Below are 12,682 nucleotides of genomic sequence, written 5' to 3' on the forward strand. Positions count from 1 at the left end.
TATTATGGGCAAAGCTTAAACCGACTGGAGATCGCGCTCTGTGCTGTGTGCTAAACTTTAATGACTGGAAAGTCCCATAATGATCAACAACAAAATTCGAAAATCTCCGACTGTTGCACTCTTGATTCAAAAAAGAACGCGGAAATGACGATTAAAAGCTAACAGAAATTTGTGCTTATACAAGAAGAACAATTCGCGGAGGATACAACTTCCATCGTCATACCTTAGCGAAAGATCTTGCCGACAAACAGAGAAAATTCTAATCGGGTCGAAGGCTTCTATTCAATCACACGTCGATGAATATGTGGCAGTAGAAGACGGCATACGGGAAGCTGAAGTTTGAAATTCTGCGTTTAGAAAAATCATCAACGCAGGAGAATCGTACAGATATACTTTGGTGTAATTGTCGTGCAGACTATTTTATTGGGAACATAGAAAAAAATTAGCATCCCTGGTCTTCAGAAGAAACTGGGAAAGTTGATAAATAAGTCGCGAGTTCGGTATGCAATCTCAGTTAGGTTTTTTCCTTAGTTTACATTTATCACGAATATCTCGCCCTACGCAAAGTTCCAAGCGACTAGAAGAAGCGCTAGTGAAGCCAATAATAAGAAAGGTAAAAGAACGGATCCGCAGTATTTACACACCAGTATCCTTAACGTCGGTTTGCTGCAGTATTCTTGAGCAAATTCAAAGTTCAAATATAGTAAATTTCATTGAGACAGAAAAGCTTCCCTCTGGCATGGGTGTGTATTTTGTCCTTAGCGTAAGTTGGTTTAAGTTAAATTAAGTAGCGCTTAAGGTTAGGGACCGATGACCTCAGCAGTTTGATCCCATAAGACCTTACCACAAATGTCCCATTTTTCCAGAAAAGCTTCTGTCCACAAAACAGTGTATTGAAAAAGCATAGCTTGTGCGGTACTCAGCTTCCCATTTTCTCACATGATATCCTGCGAACAATGGATGAAGGGCAGTAGGCAGATTTTGTAGTCTTAAATTTTCGGAAAGGAGTATGTTCTCCGATATATCAGTCGGTCGAAGACATCAAGTGATGGAGATCAGTAAGTCCTCGACGGCGAGTGCTCTTGAGAGACAAGGGTATCGTCAGTTAAGTGTGATAGCACCCCTCTTGTTCCCTATATACAAAAACTTTTTGTTAGATCAGGTGCACGGGGAAGTATCGTGGTTGAGAGACCGCACGATGATACACTATGTCATGGACTTGGGTAGCAAGTTGCCATAAATGTGGAAAAATGTAAGGTAATGCAGATGAGTAGGAAAACCAATCCCCTAATGTTCGAATACAGTACCAGTAATGTTCTGCTTGACACAGCCGCGTCGATAAAATATGTAAGTGTAACGCTGCAAAGTGATACGGAGTCGTAGGAGCATGTAAGGACAGTAATAGGGAAGTCGAATGCTCCTTGGTTAACTGGGAGAATCCTCCGGGAGTGTAGCTGACCTGTAAAGAAGACCGTTTACAGAACACTTGTGTGACCCATTCTTGAGTACTGCTGTAGTGTTTGGGATTCCCAGCAGCTCAGAGTGAAGGAAAACACCGAAGAAATTCAGACGGATGCTGTTGCGTTTGTTAGCGGCAGGTTAGATCATCTCGCGAGTTTTATGGAAATAATGCGTAAACTCAGAAAGAAATGCTAGTGAGAGAATTTAGAGTACTGGCATTTACGACTGACTGCATAACGATTCTATTGCCGACAAGGTACATTTCGCTTAAGGACCACGACGACAAGAGAAATTACGCTTTGGCTAAAATGGCTCTGAGCACTATGGGACTTAACATCTATGGTCATCAGTCCCCTAGAACTTAGAACTACTTAAACCTAACTAACCTAAGGACATCACACAACACCCAGCCATCACGAGGCAGAGAAAATCCCTGACCCCGCCGGGAATCGAACCCGGGAACCCGGGCGTGGGAAGCGAGAACGCTACCGCACGCTTTGTATGAAGGATTCTAGAGAGTCGTTTTTTTCCTCACTTCATTTGCGAGAGAGACACGAGATGGAATGAATAGTTGTGGTGCAATTGTTTATTTTATCCTCTATCACGGACCATATGGTGGCTTGTGAAGTATGTATATAGATGTAGATATATTTGGTTTAAATGAAATTCTTTTTGCTGTTAGATCGCGTCAGGGTGGCTACGGATGTCTGCAAAGACGGTAAAAATATCGTTGCTGACGTTGAATTTATGGTTGTATGGGTATGCTCATAAGGATACGGTATAATACCCAAAAATGTTCAAAATATTAACTCAGAATACTTGATACAGTTTCTACAGATTCAATTCAGGGCCTGATATGCTTCTCGTTGCTTTTCGTATACTCTTGTCAAGCACGTAGCTATGTGGCATACTAAAGTAGGTCACCGAATGAATTATTAAGTTCTGTCACACATACTGGAACGTTGTGGGCTGTAGTGCGGCAGTCAGATGAATTATTCAGTCCACGCAACCGCTGATTTGTAGACATCATATGGACTATAGCAATCGTCTCGCTGAATGTACACGGATCGATTTTCCAACGCGATATTTTGAGGAGATAAAATATTCCAGATATCCTACAAACGATTTCGAAAAACAAAATCGATTACAAAGCAGAGTCCATTTTCGTAGAAAAATTAATGCACCGACTGTTGATTTGGAAAGGCAAATTTTAGAAAGCACTTCGGCAAAGCTAGAATACTAATACTACAACTCAAGCAAAGTACAGCACAAACGGCGTATTCGCGCATAGCAAACATTTCACCTACACAATATAAACGCGATCAAACCCTTATGGACAATAATTTTCTTTTGAGATTCCACACAGTTGGTTTCCGCATGTATCTTTTCACAAATTTTTCCTGGCAGATTATTATTTACTAACGTAAGTTCACTACAAATGGAATTTCTAGCGTACGTCATACCTTGCCATAGCAAAAATAACAAGACAGTAAAAGAGTACTGGAAGACATATAACGACATCGTGAAATGCATCAACATGAAAGGTCGTTCTCGAAACTCGTGGAATTTATCTTTCATGTCCAACACATCCACTACATCGCGTTCATGAGGGCTAAGCAGTGTTGCGAAAATAGGTATCGCTTTTCCGGTTATAGTTTCCCTCTTTCAGAATGATACGATTACTATCCTCCCAACACATTAAACGTTGTCAGCGTTGTTTTTATAGCCTCCGCATAAAATTTTGTCTCATGAGATCAGTTCTATAAGCAAAAGTGTCAATGATTGGTATAAAAGTGAATTCTTTTTACTTACTCTAGTGTTGTTCTTCAGAAAATCGCTCATTATTTTATACCAGATGTAACTACGACTGTGCCGGTTTATGGACTTCGTCGTCGACTCTTTTTTACTTTTATTTTCCATCCTCAGAGCCAACGACACTAAGAATTTATTCTGAAGGTGAAGTCAAATATTTGTAGGTAGACTGCGCCACTCTGAAGCACCTCGCAAAATGAGACGTTGGCCATCTTGAGCATTCTCCGAATTCTTTATTGAACAAGAATGTTCACGGAAGAGCTCGCTCAATACCACAGAAGGCGCTTGTAATAGACAGAGTGCGAGGAGAGATTTAAACTCAACTTATTAACATTTATTGCTTCTTCTCCTGGATTTGAAAGGGAAGATCTCCAGAAAATTTTCCTCAGATCCGAGAACTCTGTTCGTCATTTCTGTAATTACACATCACTTCAGCGGTACTTCCGCGGGCACGCCGGTGAATCTTGGACTGGAATTACGACGGACGTTAATCCAGAAGGCGCTTAGCTTCTGAGTTATACTTTTCCGATATCGGAGAGATTATTCCCGGACATTATGGCTCTACCGAGTACCCTCAAAGCAGCGGAGGACTCTAGGTTCGCGGCAGAGCCGTAGTAATTTAATGCTGCGCCGTGAAAGCTCACGAGATCCTCACAAGAAGCAGTCCATAGTCTCTGTCCTGTGAAACATTCCGTTTCTAACTAAGAACGCAGTAACGCCCCAAGGAACTGTGACTGCTTCGAACGCAGATAAACTACTGCTGATCGCGAAGATCTTCATGTAATTTGTGGAAGAAGATCGCAATTACCGCAGCGTAATATTTCCTGTTAGATATTCTTGTCTCTAACAGCGCATTGATAAAATAATTCAGGCAACTAAACTACGAGGGTTAGAACTTTAATACTGGCAAATATTTATAAAAAATAGATACGTTCAAAATGGTTCAAATGGCTGTGAGCACTGTGGGACTTAACATCTGTGGTCATCAGTCCCCTAGAACTTAGAACTACTTAAACCTAACTAACCTAAGAACATCACACACATCCATGATCGAGGCCGGATTCTAACCTGGGACCATAGTGAATAGATACGTGTTTCAAAGTTTTACTGACCCTCAAAGTAGTCACCAGCATTGTGTATAACCCGTTGCAGCGATGTGGATGTTGTAGGATGCTCTTAGCAGTGCCAGTTGTTTTGACAGTTCGAGCAGCGCGTTCTATTGCCCGACGGATTTGTAGCAGTTCTGAAGCGAAAGGCGTGAAGTGTTTCCTTCAGTTTAGAAATCGAGCTGAAGTGACGAGGGCTTACGTCTGGGGAGTGAAGTTGGTGGTATAGCACTTAGCAGCCCCAACATTCAAACATATCAATAATAGCTTGTACTGTACGTGCTTGAGCATTGTCCTGCAAAATGTGGTCAGGTCCTCCAGAAAGTGTCATCAGTTCTGTCTCTAAGCTAGTCGTACGTTGTGTTCCAAAAATGAACAGCATAGAGAATATTAGAATAAAAAGAAGACAGTGAATTCGGGAAGAACACAAACCAACTGTTGACTTTGTCTTTGAATCCTACTTCCATTCTGATGGTTATCATCACTGCATGACATATTCGTTTTCATTTTGTTTTGAATGGGCTCCCTTGCAGTACTGTACTTGGATCCTGTCTGATTGCACATCCTTGTCTGATGTCAACCTCCACCACACTAATTCCGCTACTGCATGATAATTATTCCAGACAATATCTAAATCTACATACATTCTCCATAAGCTACCGTATAGTGCATAACGGATGGTATGTTGTACCGCTGCTAAATATTTCCCTCTCTGTCCCATTCATAAATAAAGTGCTGGAAAATGACACCCTGTATGTCCCTATACGAGCCCTAATTACTGTTATCGAATCTTTGCGGTTATTAGGCGAAATGTACTTTGGCGGGAGTAGAATCGTGTTGCAGTCAGCTTCGAATGCCAGTTCGCGAAAAGAACGTCGCCTTCCTTCCAGGGAGTCTCCTGTGAAATCCTGAGTAAGACTTGCACTTGATCGAAGTTACCGGTAACAAATCTGGCAGCCTGCTTCTGGACAGTGTCACAGTCCCTTTAATCCAGCCTGGTAGGGATCCCAGACACTTGAGAAGTATTCGACAATGGCTCCCACTAATGTTCTACACGCGGCTTTCTTTACAGAGAACTTTCCTAAAATCCTCCCAATAAACCAAAACTGCCCATTCGACTTTTACTACTACCTTCCTTACGTGCTCGTTCCATGTCATATCGCATTGTAACGTTACGCCTAGGTTTTTAATTGACGTGGCTGTGTAAAACAGCTCATTACTAAAACTTCCTGGCAGATTAAAACTGTATGCCGGACCGAGACTCGAACTCGGGACCTTTGCCTTTCGCGGGCAAGTGCTCTACCAACTGAGCTACCCAAGCACGTCTCACGCCCCGTCCTCACAGCTTCACATCTTCCAATACCTCGTCTCCTACCTTCCAAACTTTACAGAAGCTCTCCTGCGAACCTTGCAGAACTAGCACTCCTGAAAGAAAGGATATTGCGGAGACATGGCTTAGCCACAGCCTAGGGGATGTTTCCAGAATGAGATTTTCACTCTGCAGCGGAGTGTGCGCTGATATGAAACTTCCTGGCAGATTAAAACTGTGAGCCGGACCGAGACTCGAACTCGGGGCGTTTGCCTTTCGCGGGCAAGTGCTCCACCAATTTTTTTTTTTTTTTTTTTAAATCTCATTTTGTTCGTTATGGTTCGTTTCAGTTGTTCGTAGCGGACGTCACCTGACGCCCGTTGAAGTTCGTTATTGATCCATTCACTCAGTTTTTTTATTACAGAGGGCAGCCAACCCTCTGACCGAACACGCTGAGCTACCGTGCCGGCCCAACTGAGCTACCCAAGCACACTCCGCTGCAGAGTGAAAATCTCATTCTGAACTCATTACTAATATTGTATTCGAACATTACTGGACTGTTTTCCCTACTTACCTGCGTTCACTTACGTTTTTCCTGTATTTAGAGCACGTTGTCACACTTTAGACCAACTAGAAATTATGTCTACGTCATCCTGTATCCTCCTACAGTGAGTCAACGAGGGCACCTTCCCGTACACCAACGCATCTTCCGTAAACAGCTGCTCATCCTGTGCATCAGACCATTTATGTATACAAAGAATAGTAGCTGTCCTATCACACTTCTCTGGGGGACTCCTGACGATACCCTTATCTCTGATGAACACTCGTTGAAGACACCGTATTGGGTTCTATTAGTTAAATCTTCGAGCGACTACCGTATCTGGAAACCTACTCCGTATGTTTGTATTGCCGTTAACATCCTGCAGTGCCGTACCATGTCAAATACTTTTCGGAAAAGCCAGTCGTCAGGGGCACAAGCACTTGAGCACTGCATTGGGCGCCGAGCGTGCTATGCCGGAGGGGATTACGTCGACAGTCAAGAAAGAAGGAATGGGTTAAGACTTCCAGGTCGTCGGTACAAAGTCATGGAAAATGGACGATGGAGGCTGCCGGCTGTCAGTGAGTCGGCACACAAAGAATGAGGGAAGATAAACACATTGTGCCGACTTTGCATCTGCTGCACGTACCTTCATGCAAAACTGACTCTGAGGTGGTGAGATGAAACTACTAATTGCTCTCCCCATTCCACCCAACCTTCTTGGTTCAAATGGCTCTAAGCACTATGGGACTTAACATCTGAGGTCATCAGTCCCCTAGATTTAGAACTACTTAAACCTAACTAACCTAAGGACATCACACACATCCGTGCCCGAGGCAGGATTCTAACCTGAGACCGTAGCAGCAGCACGGTTCCGGACTGAAGCGCCTAGAACCGCTCGGCCACAAAGGCTGGGTAACCTTATTGCCTAGCAACTCATTCGTGTCTATTTTCAGTCAAATCAGCCCTGAGATTTATATTTGTATTAATGATATCACAATAAATGTAAATGTCTCCGTGTTTTAATCTTCAAACTGATTTGTTTCACAACAGCGGTAGGAGGGGTGCTCTGTGTCCCTGTGGCAAAGGTGATGTACAATAGTCTTTTAAATTTATCTGTAGTTAGTTTATGAACTTGAGTGGAAAAGAAAAAAGCTGAGGAGAAAACCTATGAAAAAGCAAAAACTCATAAATACCAGTGTGTAGACGTAGAATGTTTGTAGCAAGCTTGCGCGAGCTCGGCAGACAGAGTTGTCGCTATCAAGTAGTTAAGCGGCGTTTGATAAACGGGCCAGACTTGGCGAGGTTTTATTACAGCCTGTAAATTACATTTGATTCCGTGAACAATTGAAGTTAGGTATATTTTGGTATTACGTTTGACCTATTGACTTTGAACTATTACCTCCTTTAGTCGTTGTGGAGAACCCAGTAGAAAGTTTCCAGGAACCTGCTTGGGGCAATTTATTGACCTACCGGTGTAGGTTTCCCATTCCTGTGGTCGGATCTAGAAATCTTTCTGAATAGTTGCCTACAGGATAGTAATAACCGAAAAATCGTTTATTCAGTTACTCAATTTCAAGTCACATAAATAGTGTCAAGACTGATATCAGCTTCTAACAATTTATTTCCTTCTTTCGCTTACGCCGTAGTCCTAAAGCGATAGCAGGGTCGGCGTGGTTACAACGGATTTGGCAATGTTAGTGTTATGGATGGCTGGATGTCCTTCCTGCCGCCATCCCGTACACCCCCCCCCCCCCCCCCCCCCGAACGAAATCAGTACGCCAACTGTCTGCATCTAATGTAAATCGTGAAATAGTGAGGACGTGCTGTTTGCGACGCGTGTAACTGAGGCGGAACGTGGGGACCAGCCCGGTATTCACCTAGAGGGATGTGGAAAACAGCCTAAAAACGACATCCAGGCTGGCCGGCACACCGGCCATCGTCGTTAATTCGCCGGGCGGATTCGATCCGGCGCCGGTGTGCCTACCCGAGTCCAGGAAGCAGCGTGTTAGCGCGCTCGGCTACCCTGGCGGGTAGCTCCTAATCATTAGAGCTTTTGAATTTTTTACTTAGTAACTAGACAGTTCTGCAGACCAAGAGAGACCAGAGTTAAAGAATTACATGGTAACGCAATCAGAACATCCGACAACAAGTCTAAAGCAGGCATGGCACCATTAATGTGAGCCAAGCCTCAGCAGTAAAATAAAATATTTTCCTTCTACGACGATCAGCGTGATCCTCTTGAGCAGTGTGCCTGGTCTGCATTAATCATTTTGGTTCGCTGACCAATTTACTCTTGTATCGGAGGATAAAACAAAGCTGATGACTCTTAGTAAGGCAATCATGTAAATTCATCTTTGACTGCTGAACAACATTTATAAATAAGAAGGTAGGAGGTGAGGTACTGGTGGAAATTCTACATCTACATCTGCGTGGTTACTCTGCACTTCACACTTAAGTGCCTGGCACAGGGTTCATCGAACCATTTTCGTACTACTTCTCTACCATGCCACTCTCGAATGGCGCGTGGGAAAAAGGAACACACAAATCTTTCCGTTCCAGCTCTGATTTCTCTTATTTTATTATGATGATCATTTCTACCTACGTAGGTGGGTGTCAACAAAGTATTTTCGCATTCGGAAGAGAAAGTTGGTGATTGAAATTTCGTAAATAGATCTCGCAGCAAAGAAAACCGCCTTTGTTTCAGTGACTGCCACCCCAACTCGCGTATCATATCAGTGACACTGTCACCCCTATTGCGCGATAACACGAAACGAGCTGCCCTTCTTTGCACTTTTTCGATGTCCTCTATCAATCCTACCTGGTAAGGATCCCACACCGCGCAGCAATATTCCAGCAGAGGACGGACAAGTGTAATGTAGGCTCTTTCTTTAGTGGGTTTGTCGCATCTTCTAAGTGTTCTGCCAACAAAGCACAGTTTTTGTTTCGCCTTCCCCACAATATTATCTATGTGGTCTTTTCAATTTAAGTTTCTCGTAATTGTAATTCCTAGGTATTTAGTCGAATTGACAGATTTATCGTATACCCAAAATTTATCGGATTTCTTTTAGTACCCATGTGGATGACCTCGCACTTTTCTTTGTTTAGTGCCAGTTGCCACTTTTCGCACCACACAGAAATTCTCTCTAGATCATTTTGTAATTGGAATTAATCGTCTGATGATTTTACTAAACGGTAAATTACAGTGCCATCTGCAAACAATCTAGGGGGTTGCTCAGATTATCACCTGGATCATTTATGTAAATCAGGAACAGCGGAGGACCTATGACACTACCTTGCGGAACGCCAGATATCATTTCTGTTGTGCTCGATTATTTACCGTCTATCACTACGAACTGTGACCTCTCTGAGAGGAAATCACGAATCCAGTCACACAACTGAGACGATACTCCATATGCACGCAATTTGATTAATAGTCGCTTGTGAGGAACGGTATCAAAAGCCTACTGGAAATCTCGGAATATGGAATCGATCTTAGATCCCTTGTCGACAGCGCTCATTACTTCATGGGAATAAAGAGCTAGTTGTGTTGCCCAAGAACGATATTTTCTGAATCCGTGTTGCTTATGTATCAATAAGCCATTTTCTTCGAGGTGACTCATAATTTTCGAGTACAGTACATGCTCCAAAATCCTACTGCAAATTGAGGTCAGTGATATGGGTCTGTAATTCAATGGGTTCCTCCTATTTCCTTTCTAGAATATTGGTGTGACCGGTGCTACTTTAGAGTCTTTAGGAACAGACCTTTCGTCAAGTGAGCGGTTCTATATGATTGCTAAGAAAGGCGCTATTGTGTCTGCATACTCTGAAAGGAACCCGACAGGTATACTATCTGGACCGGAAGACTTGCTCTTCTTAAGTGATTTGAGTTGTTTCGCAACACCTGAGATATCTACTTTTATGTGACTCATGCTAACAGCTGTTCTGGTTTAGAATTCTGGAATACTTACTTCATCTTCTTTCGTGAAAGAATTACGTACTTGGATAGCTCCCGAAAGGCAAAGGTCCCAGGTTCGAGTCTCGGTGCAGCACACAGTTCTAAACTGCGGAAAGCCTTGGAACAATACTTGGCATTATTAGTCTCGGGCTCCAAGAGCGCATGGATTCCGGCGCACGGAGACATCGCGCGTAGCCACTAACACTCCGATGAAGAGACAATGGTACCGAGCTGTACCTTAAAGCGTCTAACTTGTTGCCACCACTCCAATGAACATCTGACGAAGACAGCGGCGGTTTATCTGAGCTTTTGGGATGCAGGAACATTTTACAATCTATGATGAATTCGTGGGGTAGGAGCGTAGAGGGATATTCGGATCTTCTTCGGAATTTACTGGTTGGACGATGTGTCTCGCCTGATTCTCCCGATTCTGCCGAGGTGTATTGGCCAGCAGACCGTGCACTGCCATGCACAGGTGGTCGCGGTGCTACGCTGAGTGTTCCGTACCGACGGCGCGCGGCCCTCGGCTGGTTGTGACCTTTCGCTCCGTGGGCGGTGCCGACCTCGCTCTACGCGCCGTTCGCCATTGTGTGCAGGAATGCCCGCCCCGTCTCTCGCAGGTGCCACTTGGCGGGTCCAAACACCCATTGGCGCTCACACAAAAATGTGACACATGGTATCATGCTCGTCCCGAGATGCACAGAGGCATCACCGCGTACATCTCCCTCTTTACCCTGTTACACAGATAAAACAGGCTATTAAACTTCGTTGAAATCCGTCTTTGCAACTACTAAAAATGGGTATTTACTTGACGATAGGTGTAGCGTTTCAGTCATTTAAAACATCGTCAGTGGTATGAAATGAAATTTATTTACATTTTGGGCTTCCCTGTAGATACTCAAACACGATTTACTTACAGCTTTGTTGGCTGTGGCGTAAAGCTTTCTGTCGTGCAGTCATCAAGGATACACGTGTAGACCTCCGGCTACGAAAGCCCATATCTATGACGTTTCGCTGAATGGTTCCCACGCTGACACTTGTTGATGGCCCAGCATTGGCTCTGAGCACTATGGGACTTAACTTCTGAGGTCATCAGTCCCCTAGAACTTAGAACTACTCAAACCTAACTAACCTAAGGACATCACACACATCCATGCCCGAGGCAGGATTCGAACCTGCGACCGTAGCGGTCACGCGCTTCCAGACTGTAGCGCCTGGAACTGCTCGGCCACCACGGCCGGCGGCCCAGCATTGAAATTTGCAGCAATTTGCGAAAGGGTTGCTCCAGACTGTAGCGCCTGGAACTGCTCGGCCACCACGGCCGCCGGCCCAGCATTGAAATTTGCAGCAATTTGCGAAAGGGTTGCATTTCTGTCAATTTGAACGATTCCCTTCTGTCGTCGTTGATCCCTTTCTTGCAGCATATCTTTCCGGCCTCAGCGATGCCGGGGGTTTGATGTTTTACCGGATTCTTGATATTCACGGTACACCCGCTAAATGGTCGTATGGGAAAATTTCCACCTCATCACTAGCTCGGGAATGCTGTGTCCCATCGCTCGTGCGCCGACTATAACACCACGTTCAAACTCACTTAAACCTTGATAACCTGCCACTGTAGCAGCAGTAACCGATTGAACGACTACGCCAGACACATGTTGTCTTATATATGCGTTGCCGGCCGCAGCGCCGTATTGTGCCTGTTTACATATCTCTATAATCGAATACACATGCCTATACATATGCCTATACAAGTTTCTTTGTGTGTGTGTGTGTGTGTTTGTGTTTCTTCCAGTTCTTCTCTTAAACCACTGGACCGATTTCAACCAGACTGTTGTACAAATCCTTTACTGTCAGGCAACAATCGCTGTGGAGGTAAGGAACACCTATCTATAGTGGTTCGGCACACATGACGCCATGAACAAGGAGAAGTATGAAAAACAGCTGCATCATGCATGATGTTTAAATGTACTAGTTCTGTGCTACTTCCTGTACTCACAATACATTTCGGAGGCAGTATCCACTTATGCCGCTAAATGCACCAACAGAAAAATGGCTCTGAGCACTATAGGACTTAACTTCTGAGGTCATCAGTCCCCTAGAACTTAGGACTACTGAAACCTAACCAACCTAAGGAAACCACATACCATGCCCGAGTCAGGATTCGAACCTGCTGCACCAACGAAAGTGTAACATCGTACCATGAGATATGACGTCATAAACACTTTCGTGGAAAGTGCCGCATTGTGCATGACGTTTAATTTGTTACCTATTTCCTATTAAGACTATTTGCAATAAATTTTGCAGCAGTATCCACATATGCCGCTGATTGTACCTACGGATATATATCATTGTACGAGACATGGTTTAAGCGATATCAAATCATAAACACTGAGATACGTGAAAAAATGCTACAGCCTGCATAAAGTTTTAATACATTTATTCTTTACTGCTGAGACGCTCATACAATTGAGTCAAGGAAATCCTTGACACCTAGCAGA

General features: G+C 43.9%; 1 protein-coding gene and 1 non-coding gene across 2 annotated transcripts in view; one reads left to right on the forward strand and one right to left on the reverse strand.

Moving 5' to 3' along the window:
* The window catches only part of LOC124589421 (brain-specific angiogenesis inhibitor 1-associated protein 2-like), a 546,580-nt gene that overhangs the window by 288,573 nt on the left and 245,325 nt on the right, over positions 1-12,682 (forward strand). The window lies entirely within an intron of this gene.
* On the reverse strand, positions 5,627-5,701 carry Trnas-cga. Its single transcript has one exon. It is a non-coding gene; the product is annotated as a tRNA-Ser (tRNA).

The sequence above is a fragment of the Schistocerca americana genome, chromosome 2, assembly GCF_021461395.2.
Source record: "Schistocerca americana isolate TAMUIC-IGC-003095 chromosome 2, iqSchAmer2.1, whole genome shotgun sequence".
NCBI classification, from domain to species: Eukaryota; Metazoa; Arthropoda; class Insecta; order Orthoptera; family Acrididae; genus Schistocerca; species Schistocerca americana.